This window comes from Ochotona curzoniae, unplaced genomic scaffold (genome assembly GCF_017591425.1).
Source record: "Ochotona curzoniae isolate NIBS_2020 unplaced genomic scaffold, NIBS_Ocur_1.0 contig_43, whole genome shotgun sequence".
NCBI classification, from domain to species: domain Eukaryota; kingdom Metazoa; phylum Chordata; class Mammalia; order Lagomorpha; family Ochotonidae; genus Ochotona; species Ochotona curzoniae.
This window is the reverse complement of record NW_024466218.1, coordinates 12,794,630-12,817,730: the sequence shown is the minus strand read 5'-3', so window position 1 is coordinate 12,817,730 and position 23,101 is coordinate 12,794,630.

Below are 23,101 nucleotides of genomic sequence, written 5' to 3'. Positions count from 1 at the left end.
AAGACCCAAAGAAAATAAATTCATTTCTAGCCTACTCTGCAAATCAGAATGAGCAAGGGGCACACACATCATCAGAGATAGGAAATGGTTTTTGAAACAAAAGATTGGATCCTTAGAACCAAATGACCCTGGCAAGCTGTGATCAGTCAAGTAAATTCCCCCAGATGTGATTCTGAAGCATAGGGTGAGGTGCTAATAGCTGTCTATCGGAATATCGGTTTGACAAAATAAACCTAGAAAAGATATTGACAAGCCCCTCAGTGTTCTAGCAGGAAAGAGATTCTTGAAATCAAGTCCACTGCTCCTTTGCCTGCCTTCTGCTGAGAAGCAAAAGGACGGATTGAACAAATTCATCACCCTTTAACAAACCACTAAGTGAAAACTGATGAGTCCCTGTGCTTGATGGAAAAGTAACACTGTTCATGGTGAATAACAGCTCTCTTATATTCTACACTGATTAGAAAACATCTAGGGAATCATATTTTCCAAGAACAGTGAGAAATGCCCAAAGAAGGGAAAACACAGTGTGAAAAATGAAAGGGTAAAAAGGAAAAAAAAAAAAAAAACAGCTTAGGAAATCAAAGTCTGAAATGGTAGACTGGAGGTAACCTGGAAAAACATTGTGAATGTTTTGAAATACATAAGGGGTGCCAGAGTGTGGGTGTCACTATACAATGAAAGAGGGTACACTATAACATCAAAGTATGAAGTACAGGAATCCTAACAATTTACAAATCAGGAAAGATGCTTCTTTATGATGGAGATGACTATTCCAGGGGTAGATCCCATTTATTGCATGTATTCAAACAGAGAGCAAGTGAGATGTTGAAAAATAATTAAAGTTGGATAAATATAAGCTTAATGTGAGAGATGAAACCTGGACTGCAAACTAAAACCCTCATAGTCCAAACCCAACTCTGAAAATAATAAGTGAAGAAAGAAATATAAATTTGGCCTAAGGTACTATATGAGTTAAGATGAATTACAAGCAAGTAGGTGATACAACCTATTCCGGGTTCCTCAACAGATTGCGGAGGAGGTTTGGAGTTTATGGATGAGCTTTAATAATTCTACTTGGCTCTCTAAAAACATATTTATTGAGCAAATATTTCAATTATACAAATAAAACTAATAAAGATATCTCCATGCTATCTCAATAATACGAAAGATGCAAAAATTTACATTCTTCATTGTCTGTATTCTAAGAACTGCAGAAAAAAAAAACAAAGAGAAAGGATTCAATATGATAAGTAAATGCATAGAGACCACAAAATTCCTTAATTGCTTAGTTGTCTTTAAGCAACTTTTCTTCTGTAGCTTCAACTGTGAAATGAAGCACAAGATAAGACCATCCCTAATTTGTTTTGCTTTTACTGTAAATATAAGAATCCAAGATCATGAAAATGTACACACAATGCACATGTCAGTACATTTTCTGTGCTCTGAGTGCTGAATGCTGCAGGCACTTTGCATTCTAAAAGCATTCATTTTGTCAGTGTTCACCATGTTTTCCATCCCCGGGACCTTAGAAGATCAATGTTGAAGAATCTTGGTAAATGCTTTGATCCACTAAGGAGATTCAAAACATAAGCTTGATATTCCTCTAGTCTTAACCATGCTGAGATAAGCCCAGTATCTCAGTTTCTGCCTTATACTTATAACGAAAACAAGGTAAATCCCTCCAAATGACTTATTTACATGCCTTTGAGATAGACTCATGGAATATTAGAGTGCTAGTGGGACTTAAAGGCCATCTAATCCCAATTCCTTCATTTGACAAGGAAGACACATGAACTCTGAAATATTAGGTGACTTAAATAAGGAGGTAGAGTCACTTTGGGACAAAGCTAAAGATGAGTAGCAGGGTCTCTCACTCATCAACATATGTGCTTCCATTTAAATGTGCCATTTGTCCCTTCATATTAATGAGATTTTTCAATTTTATACTTCTAGGGTTGTTGATAATTCACTACAAACTAATATTAGGTAGAAATTTAATGCTTGTGGACATAATCCTGTTTAGTTTTGTCCAACATATTTGCTACTCATTTTCACACTTAAGAGCCACGGACCTGAACCTTTAATGCCTTTGGAGGAAACGTCTCAGGACTGTGATACAGTCTGCTGAATTATTCATGAGGGACTTGGAACAAACTACCAGGACACCATTTTGATATGAATTGATGGTAAAAAGGGCCTTCCAGCAACCCACAACAACCTAAATGGAAAAATCTGTGGTCCATAGCAGGAAGAATGGGCTGGATGCTTGCTTGGAGAGTGAAAACATGTGCATGAATCTCAAACATAAGCACATTATGTTGTGAAAACCTGTTTGTCCAGCACCCAACAGACCTGGCAGATTAGCAAAAATCACAATTGCCTCTCTGGGTAAAGCTCATCATCCATTCCAGTAAGAATTCTGTCAGGGTATCGAGACAAGAAAACTTCTGGAAATTTTAATGATTTTCTTAGAGTGCCAAAATCAAATAATGTATCACTTGCAATTAATATCTTTTCAATACCTTGACCAAGCCAAATTTGATTTCTAACATTGCTCTTAATTGTCAAGAACTAGAAGGCTGTTTTCTTTGAATGAACTCGTCAGGTGCAGTAACTTAATTTTTTTTTTTAATCATTAATGGTTAGAAAAAAAAAAACAAAGCAGAGCAGATGGTTTGCCCACACAAAGGCATAGTGTTTGATGGGCATCATTTCAGAGAGATTTTGTGCTCGTTTGTTGGAATTGACCTGGGGTGGTTGGGAAATGATGTGGGGCTTCGATCAATATAGACACAAATCAGTTTTTCAGTATTTCCAACAACTTGTGACCCTCCATCTGGGTTGAGAATATACAGAATGATTGTGAAAACAGAGCCATTCTCTATCTGGCCTGACCTGTTGACCCTCAGGAAGTTCTCCCATAACTAAGTCTAGTCTCCCAGGTAAAGGAGAGGAAAGACAATATATAAAACCACATCTGTAAGTAGACCCCTGGCTGGTACAAACACCTCCCCTGTGTGGCTAAAACTATAATACTACTGGAATCAGAGAGCTGCCTGAAATGAATTCTCTTGCAAGGTATTGTAAGTCTCCTGCCAAGTTTCAGCAGATACACCAAGCCTCAGCCGGGGAAATGAAGTTTCCTTGTAAAGGCAGCCAAAGTATGATACAATTGCCCCTGGTCATTCATCCATCCAAATTATTTGATGTGATTTTAATTAGTCCAAACAAAGGATCTGGTAGTTATTGTAACTTGCTGTGCAAAGAGGGAAAAATCAACTCTTTGTTTACTTCTGGTGTCCCAGACACATGAAGACACACCAAAATAACTGCTATTTATTTTACAAGATGGAAAAAATATTGACTGCCCTCTGGTCATAGAAAGCATTTTCTTTTGGGATTACAAGTGCAGAGATGAATTAGGTACACTTAGGATCAATATCTGTTTCTCTTCTTGGCTCAAGATGGGATTTGTCAAAATTCGAGAGCAGCTTCTATTGAGTGTCAGCTACAAATCCTTCCACTACTGAATCATATACCTATTCAGGTTGAAATAGAAAAGGCAAAGGGCTTTTTCAACTACAATATCTGGAGTCAGGATGCTGAATCGCCTCTCTGCCTTTTCCTTTAATGAGCTTTAGTTTGATGAAGTGACCTTACCAGCAGAGAATGGAAGAGGGGAGGAAAGGCTCTGTGCTAGAAAAAGACAGTGACTCCTGGGAATGGAGGAGCATCTCTGACCTATAGCAAGGAGCCTTCACTGTGGATGGAGAGAAATAGTGAGAGGGATGCAAGAGAGCAGAAGAAACTGAAAGAAACAACTCTGGTCAAAGACAAAATGAGATAAAGAACAGCAACGCCTGACTATGGGGAAGGAATTTGTTTCAGCTCTGCCTCATTTTTTGGATTGCTGCAATTAATCAATGTAATGCCCAACATATTTCCTATCCTTGGGACCTTCAAACTTTGGAAGATGCCTGTTTGCCTAAAAATAGGTTAGGTAACAAGGTTGCCAGGCATCCCATGAGCACAGCCAGTCAAGAATGGAGAAAGAATTCTCAAAATGATTTCAGACATCCCTGAAGCAGGTTTTTGGGGGGATTGTATTTCACATACTATACCCAGGAGGCCACCAGCTAATCAAAAGGGCACAAGCGCAGAAGAGACAATGTTTGTATTTGTCTTTGGGCATTATAAGCAATCAAGGATTTCCCAGGAGCAAATAAGTAAATAAGTATCTCATGTAGAACTGGAAAACTGAATGAAGAAAGAGAGAGTGCCTCTGACCTAAGGAAGAAAGACAAGTCTTTGGGCAAGAAAACAAAGTCAGCTATAATGCCACAGAGAATCAAACAGCCTGAATATCATCGGCTGATAAGAAACAATCCAGCCATGGTAGCAGAGTTGTCACAACTACTGTGGAAATTATACTGAGAGGTAAGCCATGCCATGCCATGTGGGATAAGAGGTACTCTTTGAGAAGAGGGTCTTGAGTTAGACCTTGAAGTAGAGAAGGATTCAAAAATTTGGACAGAAATGGGAAGCACTCTTGCGCTAAGCGCATGATTGCATCAGAGGGTGCACAACAACGGCTACCCCTGGTGGCACAGAGAATGCACTAGACAAAAGAGGACATGCTGGTACTGGGGAAAAAACCAACAGAGGTGAAGTCAATCTTCATGTATTCTCCAAAATGCAGGAATTTTTTCTCCCTAAAACTGATACAGAAATACCTAGTACAAGAATACGGAGGAATTAAATGGATGATACACATAAATCATCTACTCCCTCTGGTAGCTTGGTATACTGAATACCCTTCCACTGCTCTTACCCTGAACTCTAGCATGGGAACTGTATCTAATTCCAATGTTCACTTCTAATGAAGAACAGTAGTTATTTTACTGGTGCATAGTGACATCTGAAGCTGTCTTGACACATACAGTGCTATTAATTCCTAACCTAGCTGATCTTAGACTGCTGTGCCATTTAAAAATCTTACAGCTGATTTCTAAATTCCTGGTTCTTCTTTTCTCTATCAGACTATTAGTAGCCACTTTCTGATCTGGCCATTTCTGCCAATGTTGCAGCTAGTCTGTTGTAGACTAGGAAAGCAGTGCAAAAATACATGGCCACTGCTTAGTGTCCCTGAGTGACTGGTTTCAGAAACTTATCCAAAATAACAAACTCAAAGATGCTTAAATCCCATATGCAAAATAGCAAAGTATTTGCATATAACCTACACAAGCCTCCCATATGTGTAAATCATTTCCAGATCCTTTATAATATCTAATATAATATAAAAGCCCTATAAAGAGCTATACCACAGTAAAGGGAATAATCACAAGAAAAACATACATGCAATTATTTATTCATATTTTCAGATCTTTGGTTGGAGTTGTGAATGACAATGAGAATTAACTTATATGAAAGGCTGATTGTACTAAACTCATGTAATCCTGAAAATAAGAATTAAAGGTAAAAGTCAATAGTTCAGATGCTCTTATAGAGTTCAAGATTTGCTAATGTAAATATTGATAAGTGACTAGATTATAAAATAATTTTAGGTAACACCAAAACCTGTGAAATCATTGTTGTCTAATCTTACTCTTCTTCATTTGAATGTTGAGAGGTGGGGAGAGACTTATTCCATATGATAGTCATTCCCCAAATACCTGCAAGAGCAGAGACTGGGGCAGGCACAGCCAACCGTCACGACTCAATGCAGGACTTCCACCTTGAAGTAGGAGCCCAGTGACTTGAGACATCTTCACTGCTTCTCAGGATCTGTATCAGCATGAAACAGGAAAGACACGGAAAGAGGGACCAAACTCCAGGTACTTGCTATGAGAAACAGGTGTCTTTACACGTGTCTTATCCAGGATCCTAACTCTAGGCTAATCCCTCACCCATTTTTTAAAACTAAAACCATGGAAGTTAACAATCAAAACAGGACTCCTGCAAAATGTTGACCTTGGAAAGATAGATAAATCCCTTTTATGCACCATTTACTTACAAACATAGTGATCTAGGCTTATTTCCCTGAATACAGTTCTCAGACTTCCTATTTAATGGTAAATGAATGAAAGCAGTCAAAAATCATACTACTGTGACTATTTCAATATTATCGGAGATGTCCAAAGATAACATACAGAGATTCGAATGAGTATTCTTAGACTTTTCACTGAAGTAGGTGAGTCTTTTTTTTAAGATTTATTTTTATTGGAAATTCAGATTTACAGAGTGACAGAAAGATATTCCATCTGCTCCACAATGGCTGATGTGGAGTCAGGAGCTTTTCTCACATCTCTCATATGGATTCAGGGTCCCAAGGCTTTGGGCTGTCCTCTACTACTTTCCTAAGCCACAAGCAGGGAGCTGGACAGGAAGTGGGGCAGCCTGGAAGGAACAGGCACCCATAAGGAATCCTCCTAGTGCATGCAAGGCAAGGACATTCCTATGGGTATTCTTAAACTTTCACTGAAGTAAATGAGACTTTTGTGAATGCATAGTTAGAACAGCTGTGTTCAATCCCATTAGGTATGTGACCTTCCACCTTTTTTATGCAGACTTAACTAACTCCTAGGAAAGAAACTAAATTATTCCAACGCCTGCCACAAAGCTACTGCTTAGTAAAACAGTTGACTACCTGGTATTCTAAGAAAATGTTTTCTTTTTACTTTTCCCTTACACAAAACTTTCCAAAATAAACACCATAACAATTCTCCTTCTCCTTGTGAAGGGGTGTCCTAAAAATAAGTCACTTTCACAATAGGATATAAGATCCTTTGGAGAACAGTGCCATATGACAATACTATGGCTACCAGTTTGGCAGGCTGCCTCTTCTCTGTACTCTACAGTGAAACTGAGTAGGGTATTTCCAACTGAGAAAGACATACATTTGAGTGAGATTGAGCCATACAGGAGAATTAATATTAAGCAGTAATAGTTCACAAGCAAGCTCACTCCTACTTGAAATTTCAGTGACTGAAAAAATTAGTCTCCTGTTTCTTTTCTGCTCTCTTCTTTGAAATTATAACTTGCTGATACACTAGCTAATACCCTTTAATCTATTTTAATAACTACCCTATCCTTGGATTCTCTAAGCATCCTTCTCAAGGCATCCACAAATGCAAGAATGCTCTTAAAGACTGACTGACTGAATGATCTCTAAGCTCTGTCGATTTACTGTTACAAGGTTTATTCCTCCACTCCCAGCTCTATGAGAATGAAACGGAAGGCAATGATATGAACTCTTTTCAAATGAAGCAAAGAACCAGTCTCAGGAAATGTGGGAAGTTAGCTAAGTGTATTTTTAGTCTCCCTATCCAATTATTTTTAATGTTTGTGCCTCTTGGAGCTCTTCTTTCTCCTGCCTAGCATCTTCCAACAGTCTCACTCCTTTCTAGGATGTAGGAATTAGTAGACACTATTTTATCGTGAGTTTACATGTTCAAAGAAAAGGCATAATGAGAAAAACAATGCTATTGCAGCCATCACTGGCATTGTCTCAGACTCACAGGGGCCACATATACGGCTGTTGGTTCAGCCAAAGGCCATTAAATCCTTTTGGTTAAGAGTCAGAAGGCATACAATTCTTCTTCTTTTAATTGTTAGACATGTTTTAAATCAAGTATGTCAAACTTTAAGAAGAGCTCCCATCCTCAGGAGCATGGCTCCTTCCTCAAGCTGCCTACATCATACCACCTTTCTCTATAGCAGCACACATTTAATTAAGATGTCCAAGGTGGAACAAAATAAATTATGCAGGCCTGGCATGGTGGCCTAGAGGCTAAATCCTCACCTTGAATGCACTGGCATCCCATATGGGTTTCGGTTCTAATCCTAGTAGCTCTACTTCCCATCCAGCTCCCTGTTTGTGGCCTGGGAAAGCAGTAGAGGATGGCCCAAAGCCTAGGGTCCCTGCACCCGCATGAGAGACCTGGAAGACACTCCTGGCTCCTGGCTTCGGATCGGCGCAGCACCAGCCATTGTGGTCACTTGGGGAGTGAATCATCAGATGAAGATCTTCCTCTCTGTTTCTCCTCCTCTCTGTATTTCTCTGACTTTGCAATAAAAATAAATAAATCTTAAAAAAAAGAAATTATGCAGGATATTGAGTATTTACTTCAGCAACTTCTCCACTTGATCTATGGTGGGACAAAAGATGAAATACAAAACAGAATAACAGGATTTCTGTTCAAGACACAGTAAGGAAACAGTAAGTGAAGAGTGACAAAAGCCATAGTTCAGGAACTAAGTATGCAGAAGGTTAACAAAGAATGATTAATGGAGATTTATGCATCAGGGAAGGGTGCATGAGTCTCAACAAGTGCCAAATGTCTAGAATAAAGTGAGAAATAGGAGTTGAACATGAGAGAGAGATAAAGATGGAGATGGGTAAAAAGATAGTGCTACTAGAATAATATGGAATGGGCACAGTAGTGAGGTCCGCATTATTGAAGCATCTCAGGTTAAAAGTAGGGGTTAGGAAAAGAGTATGAATGCCCTAAATAGGCCTGTAGATTTAGAAAGCAAATACCTGATTTGATCATTGTCAGAACAGGAATGTGAAAGTTAAAAGTGCTCCTTGGGCCCAGTACAACGGCTTAGTGGCTAAGCCCTTGCCTTGTGCACACCAGGATCCCATAGGGGTGCCAATTCATGTCCCTGCTGCTCCATTTCCCATTCAGCTCCTTTCTTGATGCGAAAATTTTCCTGCACAAACACACTATGGATTTGCTTCAGAGCAGAAGCTAACTCTCAGAAGCTAACAAAAGTAGGCTGTGCTCAAAAAAGGATAGAAAGCAGGCAAGGTGGGCTTGCAGCACCCACTGTTAATCTGGCACTCAGAATCCCATGATTCCATATTCCATCCCTGCAACCCAATGACTCTCACTGTACTATAGTTCTTGGGCAATAATACAGTAAAAACTATTTTAAAAGCTACAAAGGCAAGCCATACATAATTTTTAATATGCTTGTATCTATTGTTTTAAAGAAAAGAAAAAGATTAAATTAATTTTAATATGCTTTTAGCCCATTATTTCAGTACGTAATCAATATAAAGTAATTTATTAATCATATTTTGCATTCTTTTGCCAAATCCAGTCTTATTTTACACTTATATATCAACTAAGACAAGCTCAATTTCATGTGCTGAATAGCTTATGGCCAAATAGTAGCATGCTGGACAGCTCAACTCTAGACATTTGCCTATATTCAGCTTTTTGTATCACTGCTCCCTCCCTTCAAAGGCAACTCCAGTACACTGCTTTATCCTAAGGCACTAATACTAAGTCATTTGCTGCATCAGTCCTCCTAGATAGCATTTTCTTGTACAATGGGAATTCTCAGATTCCAAAGCAGCTTGTTTAAACAGTTCACATGTTTGAGCAAACTTGTCTGGCTTTCCAACCATGCTCCAATAAAAACAAACCTTTAGAAAGCATGAGAATGTTGCAAAGAAGGTATGCTGACTTTAATAAAGCAGAATGTTGAAAAGAAAGTTGTACCTAGACACATGTGTGTGCTTGAATTTGATCCACCCACTAGGCTACTCTCAAGCTGGCTGTGCTTGACTTCTTTGTCTTCGTTGCTCGAAGTAACTTAGGGTTATCTAAAAAAAACTCAAAAGACTATTACACAGATACTCTTAACTAGGCACTGAACATTGTTTACAATAAAATATGGTTATTTAATAAAGTAGAAACTATGGATAAATGCTAATTATATAGACAGATATAAACAGACAGAAAGAATAAACCGATAGAAGATAAAAGCACAGAGGATCAGATGATACAGGATACAAACATACACAGAGAACACTCATGCATTCACAGACATCAATATGTATATAACGCAATTCATGCAAATATGTTCATGCAGGGTCATCCATATACATGGAAGCACTATGTGAGTGCTTGCAACAAACCCACAAACATGCACACATAGACACAATTGCATGAATAACCTTGCTTTGATATTTTTGAACTTTAGAAAGTCACCTTTGAGAGTCCTAGGCTTTGCGCCTGTAACCAATAGCGTCCCAAATCAGTATGTCCCACTTCCTCATGACTTCCACAAGTACTACTGCTTCCCTCATGTTCTCTGTCACATTTTAGAAGTGGAAAATCAAAGCTGTGACCTTACTGGGAAAGGAAAACTTTGTGCTCTCTCTATCCCATGTGACAGACATTTGACTTGCTAGCCATATGATCTCATAGGAATGGATTATATTGCCTGGATATATAATAGAATATTCCTTTGTAGAGATAATCCAGAGGTAGAAACTGCAAATTATCATTGGTCTAAAGACCCTAATGCTGTAGAGTCATCAGATTCTCCTTCTTCACTCACTCTTTTCAAATGCTGAATGAACCATATGTAATTAATCCTATGACTGAATTTGTTGTTATCATTTATTTCCAAATAAAAAAAGCCACTGCACTATGAAAGTGTTCATCAGAGGAGCACACCAGGCAGCCAGACCATTCACTACAATGTGGAAAAAGGATCAAGCTAGGCAACACAATGAAGAAGTCTAGACCTATGGAATGTTGGCTACAAATAAGTCCACAAGAGATAAGAGAAGATATGGTGGTGACATCTAAGAGATTAAATGCCCCACCTACTCAAATGAAGCAATGCCAGTGACACCATACCACTGCTGCCAAGTCTGGGTTGCCTATATTGAGTGCTCATCAAGTACCTTTCTCTGTGCTTGGTTTGTTGATATACATTAATTAATTGAATCCTCATAATGAAGAACAGTTCAATACTTACAGATGAAAAACTGAAAATTTGAGTATTAACTCCTCTATCTCAAGCCACAAACTTGATTCAAAGACACCAACGCCCTTGAATATTTATGGGACCAAAAGTAAAATTTAGTGTGATGATACAGAATCTACTTATTAAACCTGTACACAACCTAAAATTCATCTCAGGCATATGCTCTGCTGGATTCTGTTTATAAATCCAGTCGTCACTTCCAAAGCCAATTTAGTCCTTGCCACCACCATGTTGTCTCTAAAACCCACTGTCTCTGACACCCTGTTTAAACATTTCCGTGCCTTATATTTTAAAATATTGCTTCTCCACATAACTATAAGAAGCACGAGTATTGCAGCACAACAGTTAAGAGTATCTGTGACTACTAGCACTATTGATATCAGTTGTGCTAAAATGATACTAATTATTCACAATAACCAATCAATAGAGCTTGTTGTTCATACTGTCTTATCTCTCAGTATAGCCCCAATGTCTGCTACAGTGCTTGGAAGCATGGAGGATTAGCAGTAACTCTTCAGGGGATATTCCTACAATCTTTATAAGATTTGTAATCTCTTGAGAAGATGCACTGTCTCTACCAAGAGATCACAGCTCAGAACCTTGGATAGTTGCCTACCCTCATTAGGTCTCTTTCTCTTCACTGAGAGATGAGAATAATGGTGTTTATTCCACCCATTTACAGACTCTTTGAAAGTGAAAGGTCTCTAGGTGTGTTCTTCTATTTTACAAAGTATTGTACAAATTCTAGGTATGATCATTTAGCTACATTAGGGAGAGACAAGCTCCCATTCCTCAAGTCTAATGTATATGAAGGGTAAAGGAAAGAGGGAGAGAAGGGAATTAATATTTATTAGGCTTCCAATTGCTATTACTCTTGAGTTTATTTCCCCATTTAATCTGAACAGCTATCTCATCAAGTTGATACTATTGAGTTTTCAGTTTCACAAACAAGTCAGTATTTCAGAGACAAAATTTGAACCCAAGTATACATGAGCAACCCTCAGTACTTCAAAAATCAAGGTCTCTCACCTTGGTCCACTTAACTTCCCTTTTCTGAACGTTTTCCTCCAAAGTGACATGGTTTCTTAAGTCAGAATGAGACACGTCAGGAACAAACAGGTGTCCTTTGATCAGAATCTTCAACTTACTAGTTGTTATTGTACCCAAAAGGCCACATAGTACAAATACAAATGACTCAACTTCAGTGTTTTCACTGAAATATTAATCAGTACAATGGAACAAATAAGCACTGATTATCTAAAACATTTTGAATTGGTTTTCACATATTTGAGGAATCACATAGAGCCCAGAAACCATGATTCAATAAAGACTTATTAGCTGTACACTTTGGGTGTTGACTATATGTGATTTTGATTGTGGGCTACAAGTAATTTAAGCCAAGAACCCTTGCATTCCTCAATGTCCCTATGAGGAATAGAGCACAAGAGAAAATTTCAATCCATTAACTGTTCCATATATTTGTATCTAATACTGCAAATGAAATGCCTTTAAGACACTAAACCAAATAATGCAGTGCGCACACACACACAACTAGTAAACACGGTTTATTCAAGGCCACAGCTAGTGTTGGGGATGGAGGAAAAAGGGAAATGGAATGCCTGCCACAGTAAGCAGCATGGGGTTGCCAATATCCTCTGTCCTATGGTTTTGATGTATGTGGGAGAGAGAAAGCTGAACATTCTCATAGTTTACTGAAAAGAAGAGATGCTGTGTCCACTTGTTCCTTCTGCTGCAAAGAGAGAGAGAGAGAAAGAGAGCGAGAGAGAGAGAAAGAGAGAGAATTAGCAGAAAGAACATCTCTTCTGCTTCCTTTATTGATGTGCAAATATGTAGAGTTGTGTTGCAGGAAAGCTGACCACAAAAAAAGCTTGTAGGATATAGGAGGGGAAGGAGTAAAAACAGCAGCACAAATAAGAAAAGTTGATAGGAGAAGGTTGGAGAAGGTTGGGTATGGAGAGGGTGTGAAGAGTGTAGCTCAGTCTCCAAGTTGAGGAGTTGCTAAACTATATATGTATTAGACTTCTCCAGCACGACTTTGAGGAAGACCCTGAGACTTGTGTCTGAGTCCAGAGGAAAGTCTAACATGATCCATGGTGGATGCCTGGCACTAATATATGAATATGGATAGATCAGTAAGGCAGGCTTACTATTCTACCCCTCACCTGCAGTTCTACCCTTGGATGCAGCAGACATCACCCTATGATCTCCATCTCCCTTTCCTTCTTTGATCTCTCAATATTTGAGTGTGAGTAGGAAGGGAAGCCTCTTGCATGAGATTCAGTCATCCCTTGAGTCTATATTTACCCAGTATGATTACAGTACAAGTTAGTAGACACAGAAGCACTTTCCAATTATAAAATAATATTCAGCTATGGCATGGAATTGTTATTAACTTAAGCATAAACCAGCTGAAAGGATGAAGAGTCTTAGAGCATTCCCAGATGTATTCTTGAAATAAGTAGTAACTTGCCCAGAATGAAGAAGGTTTGGTTTTTTAGAGTCACAATCTTTTCACCTATTTCCTCTCCCCTCCTCTCAAGACTCTAGGAGATGAGTCGCACAAGTTTCTCTAGCTGCACTTCCTTCTCTCCACTCAAGCTGGGTATTGGCATCATTATCTGAATATCAGCAATAACAGATAGAGGCAGCAGATACCAATGTTTCATTACTTTTGGCGCTGCTGGGGATTGTTGTCCGGATATTTGGATTCATGCAGACTTCTCTCTCCAACACTGACTTTGAAAAAAGTGAATTTACCTCAATAGATTAACTACTGCAAGCCTGGGAAAGAATTTGTAGCCTTTACTATCCTCTATATCCTATCCTGAGCCATGGCTTCTGTCAACTGTCACTGTCCACAGCAAGGAAAGGTTCAGATTTTCAACACAATTCCCTGGATTGTACTCCTAAGGACAAACTTATTGGAGGTCTGCCTTGTGTTACAGAGGGCAAGGCTGCAGGCAGCAACACCAGCATCCCAAAGGAGAGTGCTGGTTAAAGTACTGTCTACTCCATTTCTGATCCATTCCTAATAACGTGCCTCGGAAGGGAGCAGAGAGATGATCACTCACATATTTGGGCCCCTGCTACCCATGTGGAAGACCCAGATGGAGTTACTGCCTCCAGGTTTTGGCCTGGACTAATTCCTGCTGTTGGGACCATTTGGTGAACGAATCAGATGATGAAATATCTCTTTGTTTCTATTATTCCCAACCATGTTGCTTTCTGTCACACTGCCTTTCAAATAAATAAATCTTTAAAGAGAAGAGAAGAGAAGAGCAGAGAAGAGAAGAGAAGAGAAGAGAAGAGAAGAGAAGAGAAGAGAAGAGATATATAACCTTATCAATCTAGCATGGAAACCCTGAGAAGCTATCATCTGTCTTCCCAAAGAAGACACTGTGTCACTCACGTTTTGCTTTCAGGAAGGTCACCTGTCTATTGTTCTCCACACAATCAGGCACTACTTCACCTTGGCACAGTTTCCTGGGCTCTCTTCTATCTCTGGCATGCTCAGCATCAAGTATTCACCTGTAAGATGCTGTCCTGTGCTCATCATCCACCCCACACAGCACCTCCACGAGGTTGTAATAGTCTCCTTTACAAATGGATCACTTTATCTTCTTTACAAACACAAATTTAATAATAGCCAATAATTATAGAGTACATATCTGGAGCACACACAATATTTAGTTTCATACCCACCTCCCTCAACTAATCCCACGATTAGGTATCACCATTAACCCAGGTTTACAGATGAGACAATGGTCCAATAAGTTATTTTTCCACCAATAAAGCAGTGAGTATCAAACCTGAAATTTAGGTGCAACTGCCTATCTACAGGAAACCATACCTGGAACACCACACAGCAGGATTTACTAAGCCCAGTCTAGAGCCCCAGATGCTTCTCCTTTATCGGCCTAAATCACACTCATGTGGGTGTGAGAGTTCCTTGTGAACTATTCTCTCTTCATTGATTATAAATTCGTATAATTAGGGATGTATTAATTCTTCTTCAACATTGTCTCTCTCACATTTAGAAAGAGTTGAGTACCTCTCATAATTAAACTGTCTCAGATCCTGGCCTACTTAATAATGAGCCCAACATCTTGAACCCCATTTTGCACTGCTTAATCTGCTTCCACGTTTAAGTCAGCCAGCTCTCCCTGCAGTCTCTCCTAAAAAAAACCACATTGCTTTTCCTGCATTCTCTTTATTTGTGCCATTTGTGTTTACACTTTCCAATTTGAATCATCTCTGTTTTCTAAACTTTCAAGCATCAGAAGTCTTCTCTGAGGATCCACCTTACTAGGGAACCCCTTCCTAACAAGTAGTCCATGTGGACCTCTTTCTCCCCTGAACTGTTTTCACAAGGTGATAGTTAATGACATATACTATGTGCTGACATGCATGTTAGGAAGCACATAGCTCCTGCCTTCTAAGAATCAATGTCTAGAGAGACAAAAATTACTCATGTGAAAAGCTAACAATATCTCCCATCACCTAGAAGTAACAAATGTGAAGTTTAAAGATGAATATATGCTACAGAAGCTCAAGGGAGGGTAAGAGCATTGTAAATTCTATCAAGTTGGAGACTACCTAGAAACAGAAGGGTTTAGAGACTGGGGCCAATTTAAGAATGCGGAAAGGGAAGGTTCGGTTCCCCAAGAGGGTTAGGAATATGAGCACAATCACGTCATCCCCCCACAGAAAAAGGAAGGAAGGAAGGAAGGGAAAGGGAGAAAGAGAAAGAGAGAGAAAGAGAAAGAGAAAGAGAAAGAGAAAGAGAAAGAGAAAGAGAAAGAGAAAGAGAAAGAGAAAGAAAGAAAGAGAGAGAGAGAGAGAGAAAGAAAGGAAGGAAGGAAAGGCTTGTGAAGCAAGTGATAATGAGGTAACTTTGATGAGTGAGAAAATGAAACCCTGAACAGGATATGGAAAATCAAAGTTAATGAAGGCAACCTTATAAGCCTCACTTTCAGATTGTGTGTTATTCAGCCTTTCATTCTGCATATAATGGAGCTCAGTGGTAATTCTGGAGTTCAGAAGAGACAAAGTTGATATAAAAACTGGATTTCTGGGTTCCAGAAAAATGCAGTGAAACATAAAGAATCTCTAAAAAGGAAAAGTAAAAGGCACCACACATGGGCCAGTTTTGGGCTTTGAATCATGTCTGAGAAACAGCACATCTTGGTGTCATGATCACAAGGCTTAAGGGCAAGCAGTCCTTGCCTACAGCTTGCCTACAGGCCACTTGAACTTACAAATAACTTGAAATTTTTTCATTTACTTTGTTGGGGGAGGACTTTTGGCTGATACCTAAATTCCAGCATCATGGTAGAATTTAATGAAAAGGTGCTTTTCTAGTATCCTGCTTAATATCCATCACATAGCAGAATCTCAACATACATTCGTTTTTATATGAAACATGGGAGTAATATTGCCTCTCCCTAGGGGTATCTAGTTCAAACAATTAAATAAAAAAAAAAAAACTGAAACCAAACATCCAAGGGGGCAGGAGTCTATTCCAGCTTAAACCTACAGTGCCCACACAGTGCCAGCCTGCCAGCTGCATATGGGCAACGCTAACACTACGTAGCCCAGGGCATAACCCATCTTAGATATTTAATAAAAATTTCTGCAGTGAATGGATTTAAATTGGATCAAATTTAATTGGATCCTTTGTTTAAAATTTAAAATTCTGCCTCTGAGAAGAAGCCAAATGGAATACTCCTTGTGTTTGGAGATTGTTGATTCCAACAATCAGACTCAACCTGTGTTTAGTTTATACTGACAATTCTAGACAGAATGCCCTAACTGTGTTTGTCCTCCTCCACTGCTCAGCCAGTTGATTGCACATGAAATCCACAGCTGTGATTGGAGTTTACTGGGAGTCATCACTAGCAATTACCATCAAAGTGTCCCACACATTCTGTAGACAAGATAATTAGGCTCAGGATTTCAGTAGGAGATCGATCTCCTTCCATCACGGTCAACATGAAGCTCAAAATGTGATATCAGTAGCTCATATGTTCATGTCATCACATGTCTTATACATCTTTTTATAACTATTGACAGGTACATTTTAATAAACACTTCTTTGTACATAGACAGGTCAAGTATGCATGTATACTTAGAAACATACACACGTGTATACACAACCAACAAATATTCAAAAGAATTGTTGATCATCCTCCTAGTTAACAGAATTGTTGATTATCCTGATTAAGAGATAACTATATATGTATAATATGCACTCCCAAATTCCTTCTTCACAAGAAATTCCAAATACTGGAGACTCGTAAGCGAACATTGAGCTTCCCCTCTCTCATTGTAAGACAAAAGAATAAAGCCCAGAAAGGTGAAGTGACTCATACTGAATTGGCCCTCTCAGACACAGGAGAGAGCCTTAACTTCTGAAGTCCCTGATCACTCGAACAATGACCTTTCCCAATTCATGACATCATAAGCTTCCATTCAACTTGAAGGAACTCTTCCCAGAGGAAATTTGTTTCTAGCATATTATCATGTGTACCCAATATGCCAGATATAGTATTTTAATACTTAACACAATTTGCTTTGAGTTCTCTTTATCCTAGGGACTGAGAACCTGGAAACTATATTCCTTAGAATCCCTAGCGAGCTGAAGACCACAACTGAGAATTACTCATTGGAGACATGAAGGAGGAAAGTCAGAGAAAAGTCATTCTTCTGCAAGCTCTGCCACCAACTATCGGTCATTGTAAGATGATGGTAATATTCCAGGAGCTTTCACCATCACGGCAAAAGCTCTTGGAATGTTGTTGATTGTAGAAGACAATGATTCAGTGCCAGCAAATCAGCCTGCTAATTTCTTCACAGGACACTGACCTGCTGCTGAAAATAACTCAATATATTATTTGAGGCAAATTTAAAATTTTCATGGAAAAAGAATTTTAAAGAATTTTGAAAAACAATAAAATTAATGCACAGTTTTCTCACAATATACATTTCCCAAGGGCTCTTTTAAGATCACCAATGAATTATAAAAGTGCTTTTATTAAGATAGTCATAATTGATAATAAAATAATTTAGGAATTGCAAATTGGTTCCCTTTAATAGCAAACTGAAAGGAAAACGTTTCTGAAAGTAGAAGGGTCACCTTAAACTGACATATAAAGTATGTGTCATGGGTCTTTCCCCATAAAAAAATACTGGGATAAAAACAACCTTCTGTGAAAATGATATGAAGGGCCAGTAGTGCTGACAGCATCACACACAGCTCCCACAATGGCTACAGCTCATGAGATGGGAACAGGGAACACAAGGAAGATCCTCAGCCCCCTGAGGAAATTCTAACATCATTCACTGCCAGTCCATCGTGATGCCAGGAAGCCTCCGAGGCAAGAGGTAGTCACAGGAAAGAATAGTGGGACTACTTCTTAGCCAAGACTTCAGGCTAACCCTAATGCCAAGAGTAAACAGAGAACCAGTGCCCAACGCCAAACACCATGTCCAGATCGAATTTTATGATTGTAAACAACACTGTTCTCCAAAATTAGATAGCTGCCAAGCCCAAATCTCTACATCCTTAGCAAAGCATAACTTCAATGTGCGCTAGAGGTGTCTCTAAGGTAAAACTGCAGATCCTGCAAGATTCACAGCTTTCAAATGATGTGATCCTTAAAGTTACTGCCTTTTACTTTGTTTTGTTTTAGAGGGGGAAATATAACAACAAAAATCCTAATCTTTAAGAAATCTAATTATATGTTTGAGTTATAGACTGGCTTTTAACAACAACAAAAAAATTGACAAAAAAGGGGGCTCATTAAGAGTCTTTTGTCTCCAAAACAAGTGTGTTTTCATAAGCCATAGAGCAAGCAAATTCTAATTGCTGGCTTCATTATACAGAAAAGTCTAAGTGTAACAATCAGAAGCCTTATTACACATACATAATTGAGTTTCATTGCAACTTATGAAAACATAAACTCTCTTAAACACACTTGCAGAAAATGTCGCATCATCAAATCAACACTTTTATTATACAAAAGTAATTGTGTTTGAAGACACCAAACATATGTTACTTATACAAAAAAAAATGAGTTGTACTATGATTCAGAAGTCTAAATCTTGAATCTGAAAGCAATGTTTTGTTTGCAAATGCAAGATGAAAAAAAAAAGGACAAATTACAAACTTTACTAATGAAATATAAGGAGACTTGCTCAGAAAATACTCCAGTTTGGAAATTCTGAACTCTCAATTTCCATAAGCCTGCTTTCTTCTGCACATGACGACTTCTACGTTGTATTCAGGGATGGGCATTGAGGCCTGAAGTTAGAGCTGCTGCCTGCAATGCTGGTGTCCCATCAGGGCTACAATTTAAGCCCCAGCTCCTCCACTTGCCATCCAAGTGCGTGATATTGTGCCTAGGAGGGAGTAAGATGGCCCAAGTCCTTGAGCCTCTGTACCCACATGGGAGACTCAGATGAAGCTCCCAGATCCTGGCTTCAGGCTGACCTGGCCCTGACTATTGCAGCCATGTGGGGAACAAACAAGCAGATGAAATATTCTGCAGCTCTCTTTATTACTGTCTCTCCCTCTCTTTCTGAAATTGACTTTTAAATTAAATTTTAAAAATAATAACCAAGTTGTTGTTACTCCCTCATCTTCCCTCCCCCACCTTTTTTTTTTTTTTGCTGTTGGTTTTAATTACTTCTCTACCCAGGTTAAAATCCATTCATTTGAATTTCTGTATAGTTAGTGTGAGTAGCTCCCCTTTCCCCATAAATTTCTACTATTCTCACGGCGTCAAATTCATCTCTCACTATTACCTCGCACTCTACTTCCTACTGTTAAAAGGAATTTTACATAAAAGACACAAGCAACCCTGGTCCTTGTTTCAACTGAAATAAAATTTTTCATGTGGATAATTTTAGTGAAACCTATCATATCACCAGGAGTAGAATTTTTCAGAAAGATCCCAGAACATGATGGAGGTGGTATCTTTTAAGCACAGTTCCTTGAGCACAGACAACAGCTATCAACAAGTGGGCAAGAACAAGGCCCATCAAAAGACCAGAACTGTAATTCCTCTAGCTTGCTCATAACAAAACAAAAGCCCATATGAAGGGTGTGACTCGTGAGTTCTTTCTATTCTCATGATAATCTAAAAACTCTGAAGAGTGTCCATTTTTAAGGTTCATTATATATATATATATATATATTTGAAAGTCAGAGCAGCAGAAAGAGAGAGAGGAGAATCTTACCCACTGGTTCACTACCAAAATGGCCACAAGAGCCGGGTGTGTATCAAGCTTAAACAGGAGCCAACAGGCCTGGTGAGACAGCTTAGTGGCTAAAGTATTCACCTTGAATGTGCCAGGATCCTATATGGGTGCCGTTTCTAATCTCAGCAGCCTCACTTCTCATCCAGCTCCCTGCTTATGGCAGTCCCAAAACCTTGGGACTCTGCACTCATGTGGGACACCTGGAAGAGGCTCCTGGCTCCTGGTTTTGGATCAGCTCAACTCTGGTCGTTGTGGCCACTTGGGGAGTGAATCAACAGATGGAAGATCTTCCTCTCTGTCTCTCCTCCTTTCAGTATATATGTCTTTGCAATTAAAATAAATAAATCTTAAAAACAAAAAGAGTAGCCAACAACTCCATTGGAGTCAGGAACTTGGGTGACAAGAGGCCCAAGAACTTGACCCACCTTCCATTGCCTTTCCAGGCATATTTGTGAGAAATTGTATTGGAAATGGGGGAGCTGGGAGTCAAAGTCACACTCCAATATGGGATTCAGGCATTACAGGCAGTAGCTTAACAAACTGTGCCTCAAAGCCAGCCCTCCCCCTATTTTTAATTGCTGTTTAATGACTTAATCCCTCAAGTAGAAGGATCTCAAAATGTGGATGTGGCAGGCAGAGACATGGCCTGGTCCCTGTGTGAGGGAAGTCCTATCTTAGGATGAAGCATTAGGCTTGTTTTTCTTTTTTACATAAAGAGGTGGGGTAGGTGCTCCTGGTCTACACCCAACAGCAGAAAAATAATCAAAGTTCAAAGGACAAAATGATAGAGCTATCATATTGTAATCCAGCTTAGTTCAAATGTCCACTGTTCTTCTATTTGCTTTATTTCATTACATGCTACCATTGTTTTTCTCTTTCAGAAAGGTATTTGCACATGGTTTTGATAGTCATGAATTTTATGGCTGTTAATGCATTTTTCTCTTGTCTGAAACACATATATTCTTTCTGTTTCTCAGATTTCTCTCATTCTTGGCTGACCTTATCACTCAGAGCACACTCAGAATGGTAATATTCCCAAAGTATCCTCCTCTTGGACATCTTCTCAAATGTGTTATCCTTGACTAAATTCACTTCTTCCCTTTGCTTTCCTTCTGAACTTCCATTATACCACAGTCATTTCATCATCAGAGTAATGCCTGTCAAAGTGACTGATGTTATTGTCTGACTCCCCAACAGAATGTGGGTGGCTTGCGGCTATGCTGCTTTAGAGTTCTTTGTATGTTCAGGGTGCAGTTTTCACAAATACTCAAAAAAAGCCCATGATTCAATGAATGACATAAATACACAGGGTATAAAAGCTTGGCAATTGAGTGAATGACTTAAATGTGTAGAGAAGGCCAAATTATCTGTCTGTATCCAGTCACCAAAGCCCAATATCAGCAGGAATCCCAGGTGCTGGTCAATTAGTTCTGAGGAGACAAATGCTCAGCAGTAATCATCTGTACAAGAACCCTGTCCATTGGAAGAGCTAACAAAACCAAGAAAAGAGGCCCTATCATCTCTGCCATGGCCATTGAATTCAGAAAAATATGGAGGCTCAGCAATTGATGTATAAATAGTTGGATGAAAAGAAATATGAGCTATGGTTTTCACACGACTGCTGAAGAAATCTCCTAATATGAGACACTCAAAAACATGACACCCATTCCAGACAGGTGAGTTTGAGGAAAGTTTGTTACTCACATATACCCAAAGTGGTGAACAGGATACTACACACTGTGTCGGTATTCAAGGGTTACATTCAAGAGAATAAATGAGCAGGGGTTGTGGAAGCAAGTTTTACAATAACAAAAGAATGTGACCCTTACTTTCTATGGATGCGCATAATTGGTTTATTTGAATAATTTTATGGATTGGACAGCAGGGTAAAAAGCTGGGTGGGTACAGCTGGCCCTTATGAGAAAGAAACTAGACAGGAAGGAAGCCCTTCTCACAGATGAAAACTTACATCTGATGACACCAGAGAAATTCATGTTCAAGGCTTTGGGTACCTATCAGATTTAAAGAGTTAAAAGCAGACTTTAAAACTGCAGGGATGCAAAAGAAGTAATCAGGTCTGACTGGGGGAAGAAGGAAACAGAAGAAATATTTAGAAGACAGCACTAGAATGAGAGTTTATCGTTGATTCCATATCCAAAATAGGCCTAAAAACAACAACAAAACCACTCTGGTGGCAACATAGATCATTATTTGGGACACAATTACAAGTCTAGATGGATAAACTAATTGTAGGACACTCCAAGAAAACTGCAAATGCATTTGCTGTATTACTGGGAAAACTACAAAACTCAGCATGGTTTAGCTGCCACTAGGGTGCAGGTATGGACTCAACTGGGTAAGTGATATTGGGCCACATGGAGAAAAGCTACTATGCATTTTAATATTATATTCAGAGCAATGTTCTTAGAATCCTTTTTAATGTGCTTGTTTATAAATTTACTTACTTATTTGAATGGTAGAGTTACAAAAAGAGCAGAAGAGACAAAAAGAGAGCTGTGCTGTGGTTCATTCCTCAAGTGACAGCTAAAGCTGAGCAAGACTAAAGCCAGGAGCCTAGAATTCCATCCAGGCCTCTCATGTGGGTGACGGGGTCCAAATACTTTGGCCATTTTTTCTGATGCTGTCCAATTGCATTAGCATGCAGCGGGATCAGAAGCTGAACAGCTGGGACTCAAACCAGCATCCATTTGAATACCAGTATTACAAACAATGGCTTATCTCACTGATCCATAATACTAGCCCCTCTTAAAACAATTTTAACTCCTGTTCCCTACTTTCTGAACAACAAACTCTGAATTGCTGAGTTTTCTAGAATTGCTGAGTTTTCTAGTGAATACCCTACATGCTAAATCTGCTAACATATTAAGTCCACTTGTTTATCCTTGCCTTTTATTTCTCTCTGTGCCAGGCAAATATTTTATCACTATAATAAAATGCTCAAGTCAGATAATTTACAAAAAGAAAAGATTTTCATAAGTCTAAACGGAGTGATACAGACTTTGGTTCT